This window comes from Octopus bimaculoides, chromosome 6 (assembly GCF_001194135.2).
Source record: "Octopus bimaculoides isolate UCB-OBI-ISO-001 chromosome 6, ASM119413v2, whole genome shotgun sequence".
Lineage (NCBI taxonomy): Eukaryota > Metazoa > Mollusca > Cephalopoda > Octopoda > Octopodidae > Octopus > Octopus bimaculoides.
Window position 1 is genome coordinate 44,142,676 of NC_068986.1, and position 11,541 is coordinate 44,154,216.

At 34.1% G+C, this 11,541-nt stretch overlaps 1 protein-coding gene across 1 annotated transcript in view; it reads right to left on the minus strand.

Moving 5' to 3' along the window:
• Positions 1–10,257, minus strand: part of LOC106871559 (uncharacterized) — a 73,524-nt gene extending 63,267 nt beyond the window's left edge. The window contains exon 1 of the mRNA XM_052968706.1: positions 10,238–10,257. The gene's annotated coding sequence lies outside the window, so the exon portion shown is untranslated. The remainder of the gene's footprint in view (positions 1–10,237) is intronic.
• Positions 10,258–11,541: the final 1,284 nt, after the last annotated feature.

An 11,541-nucleotide genomic window follows, 5' to 3' on the forward strand; every position in this document is an offset into this window, starting at 1 on the left:
CAATACGACCGTATATTTCTAAAATGACATTGTTGGATTGGTGTGAGGCCAGATATAGCTAGTTTGAACATAAAACAGCTAGAACACTTTGTCCAGACATGGCTGGTTTAAATTCTAAAGGGTTAAATGCGGTTACCAATAAATCAATCGTAAGCACTGATCTCCAATCCTAGAACACCACCAGGTTATTAAATGGTGTGTTAATAAACTATTCAGAAGACATTAAGAAATACACACTCTCTTTCTGTTAATATTAACATGTAGGAAATACTGAAAATTGGAATGGAGTATCTGTAGCACTGGAGCTGTAACCTTTCAATGTGGAGAAATAGTGGCTCAACCTAGAGAGACTCCCTGATCCCCAAGATCTTCCTCTAGAAGATCCCAAAGATCTTCTAGAGGAATCCTATTTCAGCCACTTGTTTTCATGATTGTACTCTTTCAGTCACTATCCAACATTCATGAGCATAAATTGAAGATAGCGACTTTGTCTTTTTTACCAACCTCACTTCTTTTAAGGACCAAATGCTGGAGGTAGCCTGTGATTATGCCAGTACTCAATTCTCGCATCCAATTCAGTTTCCAGCTTCCCATCACTCGTGAATATCATGCCCAAGATACTTAAACTCAGTTGGTCATGCTCTTGAGAATCCAGCCAAAAAGTTTAATGACAGTTGCTTCCGATAGGACCCTATGGAGGAGATGTATGACAACTCTATCTCCATGACTTTCCCAGGAATAGTAGACAGAGATGGATGGATGGATGGGTGGGTGGATAGATGGAATGTAGTATTGCAAATAAAACAAAAATGTGTATTAGGACTACAACCATACTTTCATAAAGTCTGTTTTGTTTTCTTCAGTTTCTTTTCTTTCTGTTACTGAACACATCAAAACAACAAAATATCCATAAAATGACATGCACAGAATATAGATGGTTATATAATAAACTAAAATTTATTCATTTAAAATACTTTATTTTAAAATTTATCAAGAACACAAAAAAAGGACAAATAAGAACCAAAGTAGATAAAAGAAAACTTTGAGTTATTAAAATTTCAAATAATGAACAACTACTGCTTTCAAGAAATAGGATTTTAAATAGTAATTGTGTATCACATTTCTAACAATTCTTTGATATCTCTGTATTTCTTCTTTTAGCAGGTTTCTTTTCCTTGGATAAATTTTAGCAGTTTGGTAGTCATCAACGTATTCTTTGTAATGGAATTAAATGATTTTTTAAATATTTTCTTATTGCTTTCTCTCTTATATCATATATTTCCAGTACTTATTTCCATTACATATTAATTTATTACATAAAAAAAGTAAACCAGCTCAAAATACTCCAAGAATTAATTGCAGTAACAATTCAACACCTACTCAAGTCATACATCAAGAACCAAATTGCCTCTTCCATTCAGGCAATCTAAACTGAAACCAGAATAAAATAACCTAGTGACATTCTTGCTTGGATACTAGAAGTCAGTGGACAACGGCTTTTCATAGACCCCCAAGAGAAGAAATTCTCACCTCCTTTACATTCCCTTTAAAAGAAACCTACTTCTATTTAACACAGCTTAATTTTTTTACACCTGTCATCAAAACAGGAAAGTTACCATTTTTAGTCAGACAATCTCTTATCCCCAACCACAGTCGGTCAATAAGCATCAAATACATTCCTGAACCCTCTTGTCTTGGTCACTATTAACAACTAAAACTAAATACCATTCACAAATGCAATTATTATTTACGACATTGTTTGCAAGCTCAGCAATAGGGTACTGTTCAGGTAATCTCTTCCTGGAATATCTCAATCGTTATTCCTCATAATGCTTTATATCAGCCAACCTGTAGGCTGACCATTCAATTTGCTAAGTTAAACTACTGTTAGGTACATGGTATCACCTGACACTTGCTCCCTTCAATTTTAACACTGCTATCAGCATCACAACTTTTTTCTTCCCTTCTGTTTAAGAACACTTGCTCCCTTTAATTTTACTCATACACTTGGAGTTCCTCTACACTGTATTTTCGAATGTTGTAAAGTTATCTTATTACTAAGCACCAATACATTGTCCACATTTCCATATAAGCTTGACCCTCTGTTTCTTTGTTAACCGAGTTGATTCATTGACCTTTCAACAGCCACAACAGTAACTATTTTTCTTTCTCTCATCATCTCCAGTCCAAACCAGCCAAAACCTACAATCAAGGGTATTCCAGTCGCGACCATTTTCGTCTTTTGTTTTTTAATGTATTCAATGTGCCCTTTTCTTAGAAGATGGAGCTTCCGTGTTTTGTGCGCGTTCTTGTTGTCTACGTATATATACACACGTACTACTGCTTGCATGTGTATGTTTATACATATGCAACTGTTAGTATTGCTTCGTACTGACAATTACTATTCCCTTATCCTTTTTCTTGTTTACGCGTGAAATAATATGCGTATATACTAGTGTCGTATCAGTATATATATGTATGCTTACGTATGAAATAATATGCGTATATACAAGTGTCGTATCTCTATATATGTATACGCAGAATATTTTCTCTCTCTCTCCCCAATAAATTAGACTGTCGACATACCTGACGGGACATCTTCCCCACCTTTTTTTTTTTTTTAATTCTTCTTTTGATTATATATTTTTAATTATTTTTGTAAACGTCTAAATTCACTTCTGACAATTCATAAGCTTGTGATATCTTTTTTAATAGTATTTAATTCATCAATTCAGGACGGCTGTCAGGCAAAATTGGTCCCGGCGACATTTGAACTTGGAATGTTCAATAAAAAATCTCAACTAAATACCGCAAGGTATTTTGGTATTCGATATTCTACATCCCCTTTTATTAATGGGAATATCTCAAATATTCTCTACAATAGTAGAGTTGTACGGCCTTCCGATTCTTTCATAGGCAGTACTTGGAAAGATGATTCCATACCATTCCACAATGAAACACTTACTAAGCAAATCGAACAATGCAAATTTTAGAAATTCATAAATAAAATAATTATACAAAACAGAAATTTTGAAAATAAGCACACACAGAAAGCAACAATATTCTCAATAAATTAATTATATAAGTAGCGGACTGACTGCAAAATGGAATCAAAGAGCTTTTCCGATATGTTCGATAAGAGCGTATAAAAGAAGTTTAGAATTTGATCCATATGTTAATGTACAGATATTAAGATTGTAATGATTAGATATAATTCATAAACAAGAAAAAAATCTTTCTTCAGCTTTAGAACAAACACCACCAAAAAGCTAACTAAAAATTTTCAACAGCACGTTTTTGTTGTTTTTTTTTTTTTACACATTCAATCAGTGAACATACGTACGACTCGTCTTTATTTTATCGCAACATTTTATCCGATTTCAATAATGCTAAAATCTTACTGAATTGCACGTAAATTTCGATTTTCTTTTCTTTTACAACAAACAAGGAAAATTATTATTATTTTTTTTAAATCAGCAGAAAGAAATGATAATGCATTTAGAACCCCGCTATAAATTTGACTAATATTTAGTTAGATATGGTTAAAATCAACTATTAATGCTATATTACTATTAGGAAAAGTTAAAACTGACTGCATATTTTGAAAGGAATATTTTAAAATTTTCAAAAGCAATGTTATTTAATGTATTAGAAAAATAATTAGACCTTAATATGGCGCCTTCAATCTTTCATACAAAAGAAACACTATACAGAATTGTACTTTTTCTGCATTAAACTAACAATCCTTGGTTGAAAACAGCGATAAGAAACGCAAGAATTACTATCTACGACATATATATATATATATCATAGACATTAGAAACAATATATGATTATGATACTACTAATACTATTAATAACATTATAATAATAATCCTTGTTTTCTTCGTAGTCGTTCAACCTGCTAGAAAAGAAGTCAAATTTCGCTTCGCCACATGCTACTATCTTAAAAATAGAAGGACACATTGGATAATGTAGTCCCAGTTGCAATGAGTCTGATGGAAAAAAGGGCAGGATGGTTATGATTGGAGCATCGCTGATCACAAAATCTTTTAAATCAGGGTTGACCTGGGACTAAACATGTTTTACAGAGGAATGAATCCTCTGTTCGATCAAACGATCTGCTAGAAATGCCAACCAAATCTTCCTCAAATGATTATTCTACAGACTTAAAAAAAAAGGAAGCATACATGACAGAATAGTTCTAGGGATACACTAGAACACAATAAAAAAGACTGGACGGTCATGCCTGGAACTGCTTTGATCAAAGACTTGCAGGCTAAACAACACCCAGTAATAAGGAATTTTTTTAACAATAATGGTATCAAAATTTGGCACAGACTAATTTATGAATCTATATTAAATTTTTTTTTATCGTGATATTCCTATTTACTTTTTAAATCTTCACTACGAAAAGCCTCCTCAAGGACCTAATTTCACAGCGAGATTAAATACACACGAATATGTGTGATTATATTTATACAATAGGTTAGGTAAGCTAACTCTTTAGAAACGGCACTTCATTAAACATGCCGTACCGCAGTTACTTAAATCATAAGCATATCAGAAGACTACATTTCTTTCTAATACCATACTCACATATGCACAAATATAATGCATAAATGTGTGTGTATGCGATAAATAATGATACCCTACACACATACAAATTCAGTTTCCACAATAAAATCTCACATTACATATATATATATATATATATATATACATATATGTGTGTGTGTGTGTGTGTATCTTTATATATACATTTATATATTATTTCAAATAAATATACACACGCACACATATATGATCTTGAATTATATATAAAATTCATATATATTTATATAAAATTCATATACATTTATATATATATATAAAATACACATATATTTGTATATATATAAAATTCACATATATTTATATAAAATTTATATATATGAATGAATTTAATGAGGGTCTTGCAGCTATTCAACTATTCCTGCTACTGCAATATCTTAAAACATCTCTTCTTTTGCAATGTGTTACATATACATTTCACAAGTCATTAAAAATGCAATCTTCAGAAACAATAACGCTAAATTGTTGTTTTTTGTTTTTTTTAATCCATCAATATAATCATCATTATCACTGTTAGGCTATATTTTAATGTAGTAGCACGTGCAAGAATGACTTTACACTAAGAGCAGCTACAAGAATATTTTGTGTATGAATATGCGCTTGTGTATGTGTGCGTGTGATTGCTTTCTTCGGCACAAGACCAGTTGTTGCAGAAAAGCGGGCTTTTAGTTGCTTATGCAGAAAGATTCAAGCATATATATATATTATTTGCATGAATATTCTCAATCCTAAACGAATGAAAGGCAAAAAAAGACGACCTAGATGATATTTGAAATCAGGATCCTTGATACAATAAACGAAATATCTTGTAATGCGTTATCCGGCACTCTTATGGTTCGGCCAATTTTCCTGTAACTCACAAATATGCATGTGATGCATATAAGAATTCTTTTTAAAAAATGATAAAAACCAATTAAAATTACATAATACGAGCATCCTTCTACCTGCACATTGAATTCAGAGAATACAATATTTACGCATATTGAACAATAATTGATTTCTTACCAATATCATAACTCCCGATAAATCTTGCACAAGGATGAAACGAACAAAATTTGTTCCAATGAAGACGGAAAAACACAAAATGAAGAGGGTCCTAAACAGGGGGGACAACTTTGGAGTAGTACAGTGTTTCCGACGATGTAAATGGTCGTCAAAATGTAACCGAACTATCAATTGAGGTTGCAGTTTATCTATTTTGTGGGGAAATTATTAATTATTTCAAAGAACTTTTTTAATTTGTAAGATTCAAATATACTTCCATTGCAGAATTTACTGAAAATAAAATGGCCAAAATTAAAAACACGTTAGAATTTAAGTTATCTGCCCATTATTTAACATCAACATTAGTGTAACTAAACACATTACATATATTATAAGTCTCATTATAATCAAGTGTTCTACTACACCTGTTTAGAGAAATAGAAAGAAATAACCAACGAAGTATGTTGTTATTTATTCCAAGATGACCATGACTGGGCAGACCTATAACCCAAGGCATTTCATCTAGAACAAGATTGTCCTTCTCTTTTAAGACAGTAAAGAGTGATTTGAGAGAGTTTTAATTGCCATAACTAGCAGGTTGGGGTTCCCCCGTTAGTTCGTTGTGACTGGAAGGTACTGTCTTGTATTTAGATCAAAATTATTCTTACTAGTTTTAGAAATCTGAAAAGCCCAAAGCTAAAATATCACATAAATGATTACGGTTTACTTGATTTTTAAATATAATTTCATATATACTCTAACACAAACACCTTTTGGGTCAAGAAGTAATTATTCATTGTATATGTTGTTAAAAATGAAAACATTTATTGTTTATATGATTATTATTGTCAGAAAGCTCTTTTTCCTCATCAATCATATTCTTTTGTGTAATTTTGATGGCTCCTTTCCAACTGAAATTTTCGTCATAGTCTACCTTATTAGCTGCCCTTGGGAAATATCAATCACACACAGAGGCGCTACAATAATAATACCTACGAACCTGCTGCAAATAAATCCCCAGTTATTTTCGTCCGGATTAGTGAGATAATAAACACGATGAAATAATGAGAAATTTAATTATTGATATGTTACTGGGACAAGTAAGAAAAAATAAGCTGGATGAAAAAGAAAACACCCGAAAACGACTTTGAAACATTGATTAGTGACACTAAAATATTTAGAAACAGTTTTGCTTTGGGATTTACTAAATTTATCTCGAGAAGATACCACCGACTGTCACACATATCAGTACAAATAGAATGAAATAAAATGAACTTGCTTCAAAAACCTTTCAAAAGGGATTTATTTTGAATGTGTTGCGATTCTACGTTACTTGAATAATTGACGTATCACGTGAAGGGCAAATACTCTTACTATTTCTGATTCTCCCATTTGAGAGAAATATTGTCGAAGAACGAAGAATGAGAACCAATTGTTATTGAAATTTGGGACAAAGTTAGCAGTTTGGATAAACCCAATTCCGCCCGCCCAACTGTTTCACCTGGAAATGTCGGACATTACGACACATCACAAAATGAGAGTGTTATTTTTCCGGATAAAGGCAAAAATTTTTTATTCCACTTTATTTCATTTGAGAATATTACAATAAAAATTCATCAGAAAACAATTCCATGAAAAAGAGCATAAATTCCAGCGGGACGCTAATAAAGTCAGAAACTTCTTTGTCGCAGTCCAGCTTGCTTGAGGTTGGAAAATGTATTTTACGGACAGATTACGTTGTTTCAGTACATTATTCCGTTCAGTTAGTGATGAAGCGAATGTGTTTTAAACGGTGATGTCCTGTATGATACTCGTGCCACTCAACCAAAAGTAAAGAATCAGTTCACCAGCTCCTCGTCGTTCTTGGACAATCCCACTGGCTATGTGTCGTTTAATGATTAGATTTATTTCGTTGTAGCGACCTGTTTTGAACCATCATGACGATCCATGAAGTCTCCGAAATTGAAGGGCTTATCATAACAACACCTCATTCCTCTCCATACACCATCTGAGGGTAATTTCTCGATATAAATATGAATCTAAGGCTAATTCTGATGTGGAGCTCATCTGGCTAAGTAAACAACCGATGTTTCTCACTCACAGACAGTATTTTGAATATTGTTGGGATTGATCAAAAAGAGAATAAAAAATGTGTTTTCATGGTAATTGTCCTAAACGTAATCAAGTTTTCCTGCTTCAGGACTAACAATCCAAACTCCCTCCACATTTGTAGAGCATCATCCACCTTCCTGATCAAACCAGTCCATGTTGGAAAGGAGAGAATGCTGCCCATCAAAGAGGAACAAAGATGAATGCATCGAAGGAAGCGGGAAAGAGACAGAGAAGAGCATTTGCGTAAACCTTGAATCGTTTACGATCAGTTGCCGGGACAAACAATACCGAAGTGAGCTTGACATTGACTAAACTTTCAAGTTTTTCATAAATTAGATTGTCAAAGAGTTGCAGGAAGCCGAATGAGAAACTCGTCCTCAAAATGTATACTAACTTAGAGATAGTTAAATAATTTCTAAGAATAAGTCTTGATGGAGCTCGACTACATTAATGTTTTCGAGTAATTGCTTGAGCTTTAACATATTAGAAGAAAAAAAAGCTTAGAAGCATGATTGGGAATCGAGGCTCCAAAGGAAACAAGCTCCGAATGCGGAGGGGATACTATGAAGGTGAAGAATTCGGTAAATAAATCAAACGTAGCCTGGTGTAGCGAAAATAAATGACTGAGTATTCAAAGTTCACCTGGCAACACAAAGGCCGAGTTGGTGACCAAGATCAAGGAGGTGTTCGAAGATCTTCCCGTGGCAACAGTGGGGAACACATGCGCCAGGTTCCGGAGCTGTCTTAAAGCCGTGGCGGAAGCAGGAGACAGCTACATTGAGTAAACTGTTATCACCCAGCCATAATTTAGTCGTTATTTTATGATCTTTTAAAATATATTAACTACAGAATATTGGGGCATATAGGCTCTTATAAGACTAATGCCTATATTTTACGTTACCGGGTCTTATATGCCCTAACGGATCATGGCGGGTACATCTAGTTTTTATACAAAGGTGGTGAGCCGGTAGAATTGTTAGTATGCCGGGCAAAATGCCGACGGGCATTTCTCCCTGCTTTATGTTCTGAGTTCATATTCTGTCGAGGTCGACTTTGCCTTTCATTTTATTGGGATCGAGAAAATAAGTACAAGCTTCAAGTTATTCGGCTTGAGAAGTCTCGATACTGAATTTAATAATGCGTTTGTCTCTCAGTCGATTGGCACAATCGTTAGGGCGTCTAACAAAATCTATACGGTATTTAGTTAGAGCTCTTTACGTTTTGAGTTCAGATCCTACCAAGATCAGCTTTTGTTCAATGATGGGGTGGATAAAATAAAGTGCCAACGATATGCAAAGATAGATTTATCATTCCTATAAAGCGTCATAGATGTGAATGAAATTATAATACAAGACTGAGACTATCTGTCACTTGAGAGATCATAAATCATTATTCGACCAATGATGCGTTTTAAAGAAGTGTTATTTTTGTTTTTAGCAGAGTTTTCTTTTCGCTTTAATCACCAGGGTATTGGTTAAGGATTTAAAGCAACTGTTCCGAATATATCACTACAATTGCTACAATAGTAGTAATATACGAGGGGTGCTAAAATGTTCCTGGCTTTGGGTTAAAGAAAATACAGAATGATCAGTTAATTATGATTTTATTCAACATATTTCCCTCTCAGATTCGTACACCTATTACAGTTTTTTTAAGCCTTGAAAAAGAACTTGGAAGGTTGCGATACCCTTAAAGCCAGGAACTTTTCAGCACACCCTCGTACTTTTTGTCCCCATAAGGTGGCGAGCTTTTAGAATCGTTTGCACGCTGGGCAAAATGCTTAGCAACATTTTGTCCGTCTTTACGTTCTGAGTTCAAATTCTACAGAGGGCGACTTTACCTTTTATCCTTTCAAGGTTGATAAAATAAGTACCAGCTGAGTTATAGAGTCGCTGTAATTGACCTACTCTCCTTATTTATTTACCGTTACTTTGCATATATCCAAAACCACGACAGATTGGTATGTGTAATTAGTAAATGGAAAAGCATGCGACGTAAAAAGAGTTAATTTCGGCCGGTATGTGTGTACACGTTTCCGTAGTAGTAATTCACAAATAGGGATAGAATGAAGTTGTAAGAGAAAAGAAACTGAGTTAGTGAAAGTTATAGAGTCGAGGGGGGTTGTGTATCATAGTCGCTGATTGTAACCTTCTTTCTCCCTCTGGCCGTTTGTCTTTAGTGGCTGCCTGCTTGTGGCCATGACTCTAGTTGGTCTCTGTTCACTAACTGATGATGGTTACTTTCACTAACTCTTTATTTGGCTCTACGGCCATAACACAGAGGGGACACTACAAGGACAGACAGAACATCACAGTGGGGACAAAAAATATAAAACGAATGAAAATGAAGATGTTATATAATGAAAACGAGATGGTTGCATGGGCCCAACTCCCATACAGTACCATTTGAACGTTTAATACACTGTTTACAATCGTTCATTTTCCTTTGTTTTTTTTCCCTTATCATCTTTTTTTCCTCTCTTTTTTTTAAATATTTTTACTTTTTTTCAATAAACAGTTTTACTTACTTTTTTCCTTTTTTAGTATTTCATAAAAGGTTCAAGATCTTTCAGTTCTACTACTGGTGGCAATTCATCGAATTCCACCGCTACTCCTGGCGGATCAATTCCCCTTCCACACATGTCTCTCAGCCTGTTGTATTTCTCCCTGTCGACCACAATGGCCTTCACAATTCTAGTATTTATAACTATCCAAAACCAGCTAGAAGGATAGACATATTGTTGAGAACAATAGATTTTGTTGGTGGTACCTGTTATCTCTATTCTAGCCTTTGGTGACCTAGAAAAGGTTAGAAGGGTCAGGTAGCAAAGACATTATTTTGCTTAGCGAAGGCATCTTTCAAATGTAGCTGCTGTCACTCACAGAAAAACTATTGTTTTACCGTGAGAAAAGCGCTGTTGAACTGTTAAGTGAAATTTGGCGATCGAGGATCGAATCCACGTTATGCCTGCATGAAACTACTACAATCTTCTCTAAATGCATTACAAACACTATAACATATTCAGAACACTATTCCAGAAAATTATCACCGTTCTCTGAGTATATAATAGACATCTTTAGTTGGGACAAAATGAGTAGACAAGATACGGTAAATTTGCCTCTTCATTTTTCCAGAATTACATTTGAAAAATGACTCATGGACATCAATATCCATTCTTTGAAATCAGAAATGCAACAAAAATTTTAAATATTTAGGTTAAATTAAAGAGAATCATGGGAAAATTGTACGATACTGAAATCAACAAAACTTGACAAAATCCAAAGACTCAATATAAGATATTCTCTATAGCTTCTTCATAATCTGTAGGAGTGGGTCTTTCCGAGATATTTACACATCATGCAGTTAAAGAGAAGAAATTATTGAAATTAGTCATTACTCATTTTGCCCCAGTTTGGATATCATATTCTGATAATTGAAACTTATCAAATTAGACATTAGTGTGGGAAAAAATTGACTTGGAATCCAACAGAGGAAAGAATATTGATTGCTAAACACCAAAAATTATCCAGATATTTTATTGGCAACCTCAGTTACAATCGGGTCAAAGTTGAAGGAAAATGTCTTGAAAAAAAGGTACCTGCATCTGACTATGTTTCAAATTTTCTCAACTTCAACAACTAAACTGACCAATTTTTACTCCTAAAAGTGATGCAATACGCGGAAACGTTAGCATGTCGGGCAAAATGCTTAGCGGCATTTCGTCCATCTTTGCATTCTGAGTTTAAATTCTGCTGGAGTCGACTTCACCTTTCATCCTCTCGGTGTCGATAAAATAAGTACCTGTTGAACACTGGGTGGGGTGGGGTGGGG